General features: G+C 40.0%; 1 protein-coding gene across 3 annotated transcripts in view; it reads left to right on the forward strand.

Moving 5' to 3' along the window:
• Positions 1-104: 104 nt before the first annotated feature.
• The window catches only part of MYO6 (myosin VI), a 145,583-nt gene continuing 133,352 nt past the window's right edge, over positions 105-12,335 (forward strand). For 2 of the 3 annotated variants that reach the window (XR_005367933.1, XM_038554560.1), the window contains exon 1: positions 105-322. The gene's annotated coding sequence lies outside the window, so the exon portion shown is untranslated. The remainder of the gene's footprint in view (positions 323-12,335) is intronic. The other variant, XM_038554561.1, reaches the window with a different exon arrangement.

Genomic DNA, 12,335 nt, shown 5'->3' on the forward strand with positions numbered 1-12,335 from the left:
CGGCCGCCCCGGCCCGCCCCGCCCCGGCCCGCCCCGCCCCGGCCCGCGGCGCCCCCGCCCCCTTGGGCGCTCCGTAGCCGTGACGTGCGCGCGCCGGGGCCGGGGACTCGGCGGGGCGCCGGCCGGCGGGCGGAGACGGCCCCGGGATCTGTCCGAGCAGGAAGCTCGCAGGACCGCGGTCGCCGCCGCCGCCGCCGCCGCGTCTCCGAGCCTGTCCACGCAGTCGCCCTTCGCGCTCGACTTGGTTACCTTTCACCCCGCCCTCCACCTCGCCGGCCACAGGTAGCCTCGCCTCCGCGCACCTGCGCTCGCGGCCACCCCGGTGAGTGGCGCGGGGCCGCTCCTCGGGGCGTCGGCGTCGGCGTCGGCGTCCGGGCCTCGCGTCCCCGGGCCGCGCTGCTTCGGGCCTCCGCCGCCGGGGCTGACGGCCGGGTCTCCGCCCGGGATGCGCGCGGTGAGGCAGGTGCCGGCTGGGCCCGGCCGGCGGCTCACGGCGGTGCGGGGCTGGTTCTGGTTTTCACGGGTCTGTCGTCAGCAGGCTACCTGTGGGTCCCTTCCCTGCCCCCGGGTAGCAGAGCACTCCGGTGCCCCACCCGGACGTGGACGCCCCGTGGTAGTTCTTTCTCTTGAGTAAACAAGCTTGAAATCCAGCGCAGGAACAGTGCCGCCTGCTCGGAGATACCTTCGTATCAGGTGCCGGCCACTGTCGAATTGATAGTCTAGTCATGTAGAAGACCGGGTGGGACCGTCTGAACGGGATAATTTTAGTCCTTAGGTGGTCCAGTACTTTGAGTATGTTAATGGACATTTGTGCTACCGAACAAGAGCTTTTTATATTTGTTAATTTCCAAAAACTCCTTAAAACCATTCAGATGCTCCAACCCCGGGATGTTTTTTTTTAAGATTTTACTTATTTATTCATGAGAGAGAGAGACAGAGAGAGAGAGAGAGAGGCAGAGGGAGAAGCAGGCTCCACGCCGGGAGCCCGATGCGGGACTCGATCCCGGGACTCGATCCGGGCCGAAGGCAGGCGCTAAACCGCTGAGCCACCCAGGGATCCCCAACCCCGGGATTTTAAGTAGGAAGTAATTTGGTAGGGTTATTACTGGCACATCCGTGTCGGAAATACTATTTCTGTAGTGTTTAAGGAGACAGGTTACGTTTTATGGGGCATAAAGTTGTAGTGGAGGAATGTATGCATCCTAATCTACAGATACTAGTGAGCAGCTAGGAGCACTGCCGCAACTTCACAGATTGCTGTACGTGCTAAATAAAAGTTTCATTTGCTGTTATGCTCTGGTGGTGTAGATGCAAAGTATCTGAGTATCGTCAGGGTGTGAAAGTTTTAAAAATTCTTAAGGTTTAGTTGAAACTCTTCACACCATGAAATGTGAATCTTGAACTTGGGCTGGAATGGTCATGGTGCAAAGGTTGGCAGGAAAACAGCATATCTGTACAAATTAACTAAACTTCATAGATACCTTGGGTTGTGGTTTTATATTTGGAAATTGCTTCGTGAAAAAATTACCTTGGTATTTTTTATCATTAATTTTAGAAACATTACACATTGGGCTATAGCCAGAGCTTGAAACAATGCAGCCATTCAAAGTAACTCATTGACTTTTAAATATACAGCTCATGTTGAGTATTTTAAATTGCGCAGGAATTATACACACAGTGGTAAACAAGTCATTTTAGTCTTAGGCAGATTTGCCTATTGCGTTTGTGTGTTCTATGTGACATTGTTCTCCCAGTTTGAGTTACCTTTTCGTTTTCAAAAGGTAATTTTAAAAAGAAGTAAAAGAACTTTAGAAAGAGATTACAGGATTAAAAACTCTAAATACATATTATGTAAAACTGTAATACACGTATTCTTCATTAGTCCAGAAGCATGAACAAGAAAAGTGTAATGCATTATTGTAATATTTAATGTAAATTAATATGATGTATTAAGAACAGATCATAAGTCATAACCCATGGCGCTTATCTGAAGTGGATTTTTTCCCTCTGTTTATGTTTATGTGATCAAGTTTTAAAATAACAGTGGCCAGGAAATCTGAGAGAGGCTGAAGGCTCTTTTCTCATCCTGTTGTGACTTTGCCTGGAGACTGTGGTGTATCATGTAGCCCATTGTTTAGATAACTGGGCTGTCTCTGGGTTCTAAAGTACAGCTCTTTTAAGAAAGTTTTAAATTTTTTTGCTTTGTGAGGTTTGGATAAATCTAAGCACCCAAAACATTTTTTAGAAAATTAACCAGTTTTCACTGTTGATAATTGAAGCTTCATTTTGATATTTAAAAATGTCAGTTTTAAAAAGATTTCTGACCTCTGTGAAATTTTCATGTTTGTATATGAAAACATTTTCAGTAAAAGACTAAAAATGGTATTACTGCTTTGCTAACTCTCATACAGTTTGTGATCCCTTTAATGATGTACTTCATAATAATTCTGAACTGGCCCTCATTTTTTAAAATTAATGAATTAATTAAAAAAAGATTTTTATTTATTTATTTGAGAGAAAATGAGAGAGCAAGCACACAAGGGGCAGAGAGAGACGGAGAAGCAGATTCCCAGATGCGGGGGCTCTATCCCAGAAACTTGGGATCATGACCTGAGCCAAAGGCAGACACTTACCCAACTGAGCCATCCGGGTGCCCCTGAACTGGCCCTTTGGTAGTATAAGATCATCACCCACCCACTGGATGGAATTGGTATAATTCCTATACCATATAGGAATCTGGTATAATCAGAACACTGAGAGATTTAATCTACAAAATAATTTTCAAGGTTGGTGGTCTTGTCCTTTTACACATGAGGAAATTTAAGCTTAGAGAATTAAATATTTGCTCAAGGTCTTACAGCTCCAGAGGAACAAAGTCTGGATTCACACCTAAGTCTTCTGACCACGAAACCCTTGTCTTTTCCACCAGACCAGGTTGCCTTGATCTTAGTTCATTTGGTAGACTGTTTAAATAAACCTGCAGAACTGGTATTGTGTTAAAGAAGGCACACAGGAGTGAGGATGATATGGGTCATGAATGTGGTTCTGAAACTAATGTTGAATTTTGTTTTTGTTTTTTTTTCATTAAGTTGACAACTCTGAACAGTAATACGGTGTTGCTTTATCATTTCTGATGTAAATACCAGAATATTATACAAATCGTGTACTTTATTTTGGTGGGTTTATTGGAATTAGAATTAGACTGTAATATAACACTGGTTTTCTTTGTAGATAAAATGAATAGTACAATGTTCCTGTTTCAGATAGAACTTTCTATTTTTCTCAAATGAGATCGTTGTCCATAAATGCAGTACTGTCTTTTAAATATTACATAATTAAGTTCGTAACCCTTGCGCAGGGGGGCTTGTTTTCAAAGTATGATTAAATTGTCACCTGTACTATTAGAACAGTTTTTTTTATGGCCTTCATTTATTTCAGGAATGTCCTTTGAGCTATAAAGACATAAAGGATGAAAGTGAGCACACAAAGTCCATCTTTTGTAACAAAGTGTAGGAGTCATTTCAGCAGTAGAATGTGGTTGGGTAAATGAGAAGAAAAATGGTAAGAAGAGGCAGCCCCCGTGGCTCAGCGGTTTAGCACCGCCTACAGCTCAGGGCATGATCCTGGAGACCCGGATCCAGTCCCAAGTCGGGCTCCCTGCATGGAGCCTGCTTCTCCCTCTGCCTGTGTCTCTGCTTCTCTCTCTCCTCTCTGTGTATTCTCATGAATAAATAAATAAAATCTTAAAAAAAAAATGGTAAGAAGGCTGAGTTGGGTGACTGTGTTTACAGATGTTTCATTATTTGGTTTAAACTATTAGGAATTTTGCATCTCTCAGGGTACTTATATTCAACTGTGAGTACAAAACTATCATTCAAGAGCTTAATAAAAATTATTAATGGATGATCTGTAACACATCGCGCGCGCGTGTGTGTGTGTGTATGTAAGTGTAGATAATCGAGAACTAAAGCCAAATAAGCTTGAATTCTATTTTTGAGGCATTATATAATATTCAGAGGAACCAGGAAGTTTAGCATTTAAAAGTTATGCTTTTATTTGACAAATTTAGTGGACTATTAGTAATCTTAAGATAGAAGTATTAGAATATTTTTCTGTTTATGGTCTTGAAAAATAAACTTTTTCCATATTTAGTATATGAATGGTAATTTGAGAAATGAGCACAAGTCCACAGAAGTTCTCCCTGTAAGTGCTGAAGCATAGACTGTAAAACCAGAAGAACCAATCTGGCATCTTTAGAAATCTTGCTAGTGTTAAAGAGAAGGGAAATCCTTTTCTATGAGGAAAGCATGCCTCCAGTGAAACCAGAATACTGAAGAACATTCCTTGGGTGATATTCACACAGATGAATATTTATATCCAGGCTGAGTAATGTGGACAAAGGAAGGTGGTGCTTTTGACAAAACCACAGGCATCTTTTATGTAAGTTATGTCATTTGTTATTTTGTTTGAAAGTAGTCTGCTGCTTAACCTTTACAAGTTAAGGTATTGCATATAGCAGAATTTTAAAATTTCTATAATATGTGGATGAACATACTTTTCAACAAATATTTACTGAGGGCCTAGTATGTTTGAAATATGACTGTGGGTGGAACTGGTTCTTTCTTGTACTGGCAGATCTTTGGATTTAGGAAATATAAAGAGTGGCAGAGACATAAAAAGAAAGATGAATGGAAATATCCATTTAAAATCTGGTGATATTTATATCACATTTAACAACTTACATTTGTATGGCACTTTATTGTTCTAAAATCATTTTATGTACATTTGGTCCTTTAAACAAGTTGTTGAAGTAGATGTGGTAAAACTTTCTCTGTGGATGAGAAAATGGGAACAAAAAAATTAAGCACCTTGTTCAAGGTTACCTATGTGGCTGCTTGGAAACATAGCTGACAATGGAACTTCTGTGTATTCAGTAGTAGATTACAGTTATCTGGGTGTTAGTTAGGGTTAGCCTCTTTTTTTTTTTTTTTTAAGATTTTATTTATTTATTCATGAGAGACACAGGCAGAGGGAGAAGCTGGCCCCATGCTGGGAGCCCCACCCTGGGTCTCCAGGATCACATCCTGGGCTGAAGGCAGCAATAAACTGGATAAACTGCTGAGCCGCTGAGCCGCCTGGGCTGCCTAGGGTTAACCTCTTAAGGGCACTTACTTCATTTTGTGGCTTCTATTTGTATGGTTCTCGAAATTCTGAAAAGTCAGCATCAGTAAAGTGATAATTGTTAGTTACTAGGTTTGTTTTTGTTTTTGTTTTGAATGGAAGATAGGAAATGACCATGATGCATTATTATGGAACTACTTTAACATTTTTAGTAGATTAATGGAGCTGAGGTTAGTAATTGGAGAGTTTATAAAGATTTTTTTTTATTTTTAGAGTTCAAGAGCAAGTGAACATTGGTTGTTGGGGTGGGCAGATGGAGAGGAGGAAAGAGTCATAAGCAGACTGTACTGAGCACAGAGCGACATGTAGGGCTCGATGTCATAACCTTGAGAACCTGACCTGAACTGAAACCAAGACTATGCCACCCAGGGGTCCTTGGTTGGAGAGTTCTTTTTTTTTTTTTTTTTTAATTTTTATTTATTTATGACAGTCACACACACAGAGAGAGGCAGAGACACAGGCAGAGGGAGAAGCAGGCTCCATGCACTGGGAGCCTGACGTGGGGTTCAATCCCGGGTCTCCAGGATCGCGCCCTGGGCCAAAGGCAGGCGCTAAACCGCTGCGCCACCCAGGGATCCCAAGTTGGAGAGTTTTTAAGGGAAGCCCATGATTTGTTTTAAAAAAGAAAGTGGTAGAGTTGGCTTCAGAGGTGGCCCTAGCATTGGTCCCTTTGGTGAGGAAAAGTGAGAGCTCCAGTTTTCCTCTCGGCTTGAGAGGATTTCAGTGGGGAAAGTTGCCACATCAGAGAAAAAGCAGCTGGTAGATTTGAGTTTCTGAGAGGTAGACGATGAGTTCAAGTTCCTTGAAGAAGACTGGGCTGGTTTAGAAGATGAAGATACACAGAGGATGACTCCTCCAACCAATTAGGAGCTGAACTACAGAAACATGGTTATAAGATGGAGGTCTCATAGCATCCTAAAGTGTTGAAGTAACCCAGGGTTGAACTGCTTACTAAATTCTAGGACAGAGAACCTAGGATAGAACACTTAAAAAAGTGTTAACTTCATTATCTGCTTGGATTTATTTTTGTTTTTGTAACACACAAAAATGTTTTGATCTTTAAAAAAAATATTCTAGGGGAATTTTGAAAATAACTTTTCTCACTTTGCACATTGTTATTTATCTGAAAATTATACTTATTTTTGTAAAGATTCACTAATGAGTTAAGGTGTGTCTGCATTGGTATCTTTATACTTTATTAATTTGTCAAATATTTGAGTGTCTGCCATGAGCCAGCACTGTTCTCAGTGCTGATGATACGGTGATAAATTAAGACCAAGTCCCTGTGCTGAGTGATATTTTATTGTTGTTTTGAATTAGGTTAATTATAGACTCTTCATACTAGTATGTAATCAGCAAGGCTGATGCTCAAGTTGGGAAATATTTGTCAAAGTGGTGCAATTTGAGGGCTACCAAAAGACTCATTTACTCTAAAATTTTCTACTCCTGGCTTTCAGTCCACTGAGGTATAGCACTGTTACTAGTCTGCTCCTGATGAGTAAAAGTATGTTCCATCTTTTGTCATAGTCTCAGGAAACAAGGCTGAGAGAAAATAAATGGGACCTAGGATTGAGATGTTGGATTAGCAGCTATTGTTTATTGAGTTTTTGCTATGTGTTAGTGTGTCAACCAAGTACTTTATGTACATCATCTCAGTTAATCTCTACGTCACTTTGGTGCACTTGAGATTATGACCCACAATTTACAGATTGGGAAACTGAGGCATAGAGATGTTAAATTTGCTCAAGCTCACAGCCAGTACTTGGTGGAGATGGGATTTAGATGTACTTAGCATGTAGTAAGAGTAGAAGGAATGCTGATATACACTCAGGCTTGTGATGTTCTAATAGCATGTGATAGCATACTGTGAAGGTGGAAGGCCTTGGTAAGTAATGGGTGGAGAGTCAGGGGAACTTGTAGGGAGGGAGTGGACAGGCAGGGTTAGTGCTTGTTTAACTGCTTGGCCCTTAGGCTTAATCCTTTTTGTGACAGTCTGAAGCTCCAGAGTTGCATTTATGTACAGGAGCTTGCTTGTCCAGCTTCCACGTAAGAGAGACTGGTAGACCTCAGGTGATCATAGGTCTAAGACCTAGCCAGACCTAAGGTTTTACCAGTCACTTCCATGATCCGATTACTTAGTTTCTCTGGGCTTCAGTTTTCTCATCTATAAAATGGAGGCAACAGTGTTACCTAACTGGTGTGGTTCCTGTGAGGACAGAATTAGATAATAATACATGTGAAACAAGTATCACAGTGGTGTGTAGTTAGGGTACATTATTATTGTTACTTTGTGAGGGATTTCCTTATTTGTTTTTTGGTTTCTTTGGCCATGTTTAATGTGGAATGTTCATTCATAAAGAAAAGTATTGGAGATTTGGGTGGAATCTTAAAGTTGGCCAGTTTTAAGAAGTTCTGAAATTTAGGTATGTATCACAGTTATCTGCGAACTGGTAAAAACATTTCTCAGGAAGGTGGGGGTGGGGCCTGAGTATTAGCATTTTAACGAATTTTTGGTTGATTTACTTCCCCTCCCAAAATTTGAGAACCATTGGTTTAAAACTTTTCTTTATCCTGTGCCTAAGGAAGGCTTCAACAATAACAAAAAAAAGTGTTTGGATTAACCAGGCAGTATATGGTAAAGGAAGTGAAATATTGGTTACCAGAATCTGTTCATTGATTTTTTTTTTTATTTTTTATATTAAGCTTATTTGGGGCTTCTAGGCATTTATCTTGAGAGGACAAGGCAGTGTTAAATTTCACACCTAACTTTAATTGTAATGAGCTTTTCAGCTTTTAACTAGCTTCATTTGGAAGTAAGCTGGTAATATTTAATTCTTAATTATACAAATAGCAAAAATAAATAATAGTTGAATAGATCTTCAGACCTTGTTAAACTTTTAAAATTGGATTTCTTTAGGTAATGTACTGTTTTGAATTAGCCAGACTTGGTGGTGTTAGCTGCATCAGGCAAGCTCCCAGCAGGAAAGAGATTTCATCCTTTATGGTGCAAAAGAACAGACTATAGAGGTTAGAGAACAAACAAGGGTGGTGGTGGCGGTAGGGGGGGGGGGGGAAGCACCCAGGGAAAAGCAGTGGTGAGAAGCCCTTAATTCTTCAGAGATTACCAGAGTTGAGAGTTGAGAGCTGGCACTGTGGAGGAGGGCACCCAAGGGAACTGTGACTTTGAGGCAGTCAGGCAGGGAGGGAAGAGAAAAGCTCCCTCACCTCCCCTCCCTCCGTCTTGGGTCTTGTTCATTGACATACATTGCTGCAACCCACCTGGGGAACCTAGGTGATGATCTGAGCAGGAACAGAGCACAAGAGGGGTGGGGGCTTAGGTGGAGCAAGTGGAAAATAAATAGGGCATTGATTAGAACCCTTGGGAATTTGTAGCATTTCCTTGGTGCGATTTAAATAACCTTGAGAGGGCAGCCCCAGTGGCGCAGCGGTTTAGTGCCGCCTGCAGCCCAGGGTGTGATCCTGAAGACCCTGGATCGATTCCCATGTCAAGCTCCCTGCATGGAGCCTGCTTCTCCCTCTGCCTGTGTCTCTTCCCCTCTCTCTCTCTGTCGCTCATGAATAAATAAAATAAAATCTTTTTTTTTTTTAAACCTTGAGAGTTGTGATACATCTCAAAAATGCTAGAGAGTACTTGTCTTATACATGCTTAGAAAAATAGTTCATTCACTTTCTCATTTAATTGGACAGTTATTTTGGGAACTTTTTTTTTTTTTTTCTTTTTAGGTGATCTCTGTGCCCAACATGGAGCTTGAACTCACCACCTGGAGATCAAGAATTGTGTGCTCTACCTACTGAGCCAGCCATGCTCCCTTTAGGAACTTTTGATGATCCATATAACCCAATGAGAAACATAACCTAAGTCTATTAACATAAAACCCTTTTATTAAATTTGTTGTACCTTAATGAGGTTTCTGAAATAAGTTTTGGTTTGAAAGAGTAAATGTTTTTTTATCAGAAAAGATCTTTTAATGACTAAGTTAAAAAAAATTGGCAAGAAAAGGTCTTTGCCTTGTGAAATTTGTATCTCTTGCTCACCTGGACTCTTGATAGCAAAAAGACCAGAAAACATGGCTTAATATAGTAATAGTTTAGAGAGGTAAGATTTTTGTGAAATAATTGTTCTTCCTCTGCAAGTTCTTTCATTTTTTTTTAAGATTTTATTTATTTATTTATTTATTCATGAGAGACAGAGAGAGAGGGGAGAGAGAGAGAGGCAGAGACACAGGCAGAGGGAGAAGCAGGCTCCACGCAGGGAGCCTGACACGGGACTCGAATCTGGGTCTCCAGGATCCGCTGAAGGTGGTGCTGAACCACTGGGCCACTGGGGCTGTCCTCCACAAGTCCTTTCAAAGACACATTAGGGGATCCCTGGGTGGCTCAGCGGTTTAGCGCCTGCCTTCGGCCCAGGGTGTGGTCCTGGAGTCCCCGGATTGATTCCCGTGTCAGGTTCCCTGCGTGGAGCCTGCTTCTCCCTCTGCCCGTGTTTCTGCCTATCTTCTCTGTGTCTCTCATGAATAAATAAATTCTTTTTTTTTTTAAGATAGATTATTTATTTATTTATTTATTTATTTATTTATTTATTTATGACAGAGAGGGAGAAAGAGAGGCAGAGACACAGGCAGAGGGAGAAGCAGGCTCCATGCAGGAGCCTGATGTGGGACTCGATCCCGGGTCTCCAGGATCAGGCCCTGGGCTGAAGGTAGTGCCAAACCGCTGAGCCACCTGGGCTGCCCGAATAAATAAATTCTTTAAAAAAAAAAAAAAAAAGGACACATCAAATTTCTGTATAAATCTATTGCAGTTTGCTGTTACTCAGCTGTCTTCTGTTAATGCCAGTTTTACCTAGTTAATCTGAATTCTGGATACAGATTTAAATCCATGTTTTATTTTGGACAGATTCCTGAGATTTCTAAAGAAAAGGATTTCTCTTCTTAAGAGATGGTATGAAGGTTCCTAGTATATGAACAGTATTCCCTCCAGAAACAATTAGATTATACTTTGTATTTTCTTTCTACTGTTGAAGGTTCTAGGGAGAAAGAAGTACAGGATTTTGGTCAGATTAAGCAAAATCTTGTGATCCATCTGCAAAATACTTGAGACTGCTTGTCTCAAGTACAGCAAGACTGGGTCTTATTCACAGCTTCCAGAAAGGGAAGAACCAACCATATAGCCTAGGGCTGGGCAAATTAATCAAATAACAAACACCTGGCTATGAGACTTTAAAATATAAATAAAGGATTCTTCTGGACGTAAATGATGTAATTTGGCCTCTTTTTTTTTTTTTTTTTTTTTTTTAAACAAATATGTTCCTAAGCTTGACTTTAAAAGAGTATGGGGAGCATCTGGGTGGCTCAGTCAGTTGACTCTTGATCTTAGCTCAGGCCTTGATCTCATGTCTTGAGTTCAGGCTCTGAGCCAGGCATGAAGCCTACTTAAAAAAAAAAAAAAAAAACAACAACAAAAAATATGGTACAAAAAAGAAACAGATTTGGTAAACCACAGAGCACCTGTGCTTGAATAATACATTTAGATATGTTTCCTGTAAATGGGCTTTTTTTCTTCTTTGAAAAAGAGAGATTTCAAACTTTTTTGGGATCTTCTATAAACATACTCTTTGTTTTGATTTGGTGCTGATAGAATTAGTATCCTAAAGGGGAGAATTGAGGCTGTTGGTTTTTCCATGTTGTGCTCTTTGAATTTCCCTGATTTGAGGATTGAGTTATTCCAGAGAGAACTTTTCTCCAGTCCCTTGTTATTTTTTTTCTAAAATTAGATGAAACAACTGTGTTTTGGTTTGTGGGCATGATTTGCTGTCTGTTATCCTTTTGGTATTTTGGGGAAGAACAAAGCGTATTCATGTGTGTGTTTCAAGAGGAACATATTAGCTTCTCTGATCTTCCTGTCCATCATTGAAGATGAGAGCAGATGATTTTATGTATCTTTAATCCTTTTGTTTGAGGTTTCAAACAAAACTACAGCTTGTGTTGGCCATTGAGATGATGGGGAAAAATAGATGAATGTTTAGCATAGAACTAGTTTTCATATATTCAATGGCAAATTGAGGAGGTTTATATTAGTTTGTTCTTGCCCTCAGATTCCTGTTCTACAGAGTGCTCCCCTGCCAGCTGATGAGAGAGGGGAGACCTTCTGGACCTACAGAGTCTAAGTTTTTAAGCCCTTTAACTACATGTTTTAATGACATACTTCATGAATTTGCTTTAAACAAATGTATTCCTGTAAAGTTTCTTGTAAATTAAATAAAGAATTAAATTGTAATTTCATAGAACAGTGTTCAGTCTTTTGTTGAACAGTGATTGTTTTCTAGATTATGCTAACAAATATGGATATTTCACATAATACTGTTGTATAAACATAGGTCTGGCTAAATACACATTTCATATAAATATGTCTTAATTAAGCTTGATCTCATATTCTGCTTGATATTACTAAGAAAAAGGGATTAGATAATAGGGGTTTTTCTTTAATAATGCTGTTTGTTGGACTTGCACTCAAATGTCCTATAGTAGGCTCATCTACACTAAGAATAATGTTCTTTTATGCAGTAGAATGAGGTTCAATATGTAGCACAATTGTGTATATAAATATATTTTTGTAAATTCTTTTTGTGTCATAAAATTTATTAGGTAAATGATAGTATTCTATTTTAATGCTAAAATCAGTGTTTTATGTGACTCTGAAATAAGTTATTTGAAAATAACAGTTAAATTTAGAGATATAGTTTTATTAAAAAATTGTTATGGTTGAAAAGCAGACACTGTTGTTTGGAAAACATACTTTCATGTACCTCTGGGTAAAATATTTATTTCCTGTACCTAATACCATGCTAATGAGGCCATGAACCCGGATTCATTTTAATCTGTGTTCTGCCGTAAGCACTCAACAGAGACTATTCTGTAACCTCGTAATTAATAGATCCAGTGGCCTCATTTAGATCGTTATTCTTTTCCAGGCTCTTCAGCTATTCACCAACTAATCCTCCTTGAATTCTTTTCTCTTAGCTTTTATGGTCATGCACTCTGTCAGGTCTCTGAATTTTCTTATTTTATTTTTACTGCTCAATTCTCTCTCCCCATTCCTTTACTGTTCATGTCTCATAAACTCCTTTTCTTGGC

This window comes from Canis lupus, chromosome 12 (assembly GCF_011100685.1).
Source record: "Canis lupus familiaris isolate Mischka breed German Shepherd chromosome 12, alternate assembly UU_Cfam_GSD_1.0, whole genome shotgun sequence".
In the NCBI taxonomy this organism is placed as follows: domain Eukaryota; kingdom Metazoa; phylum Chordata; class Mammalia; order Carnivora; family Canidae; genus Canis; species Canis lupus.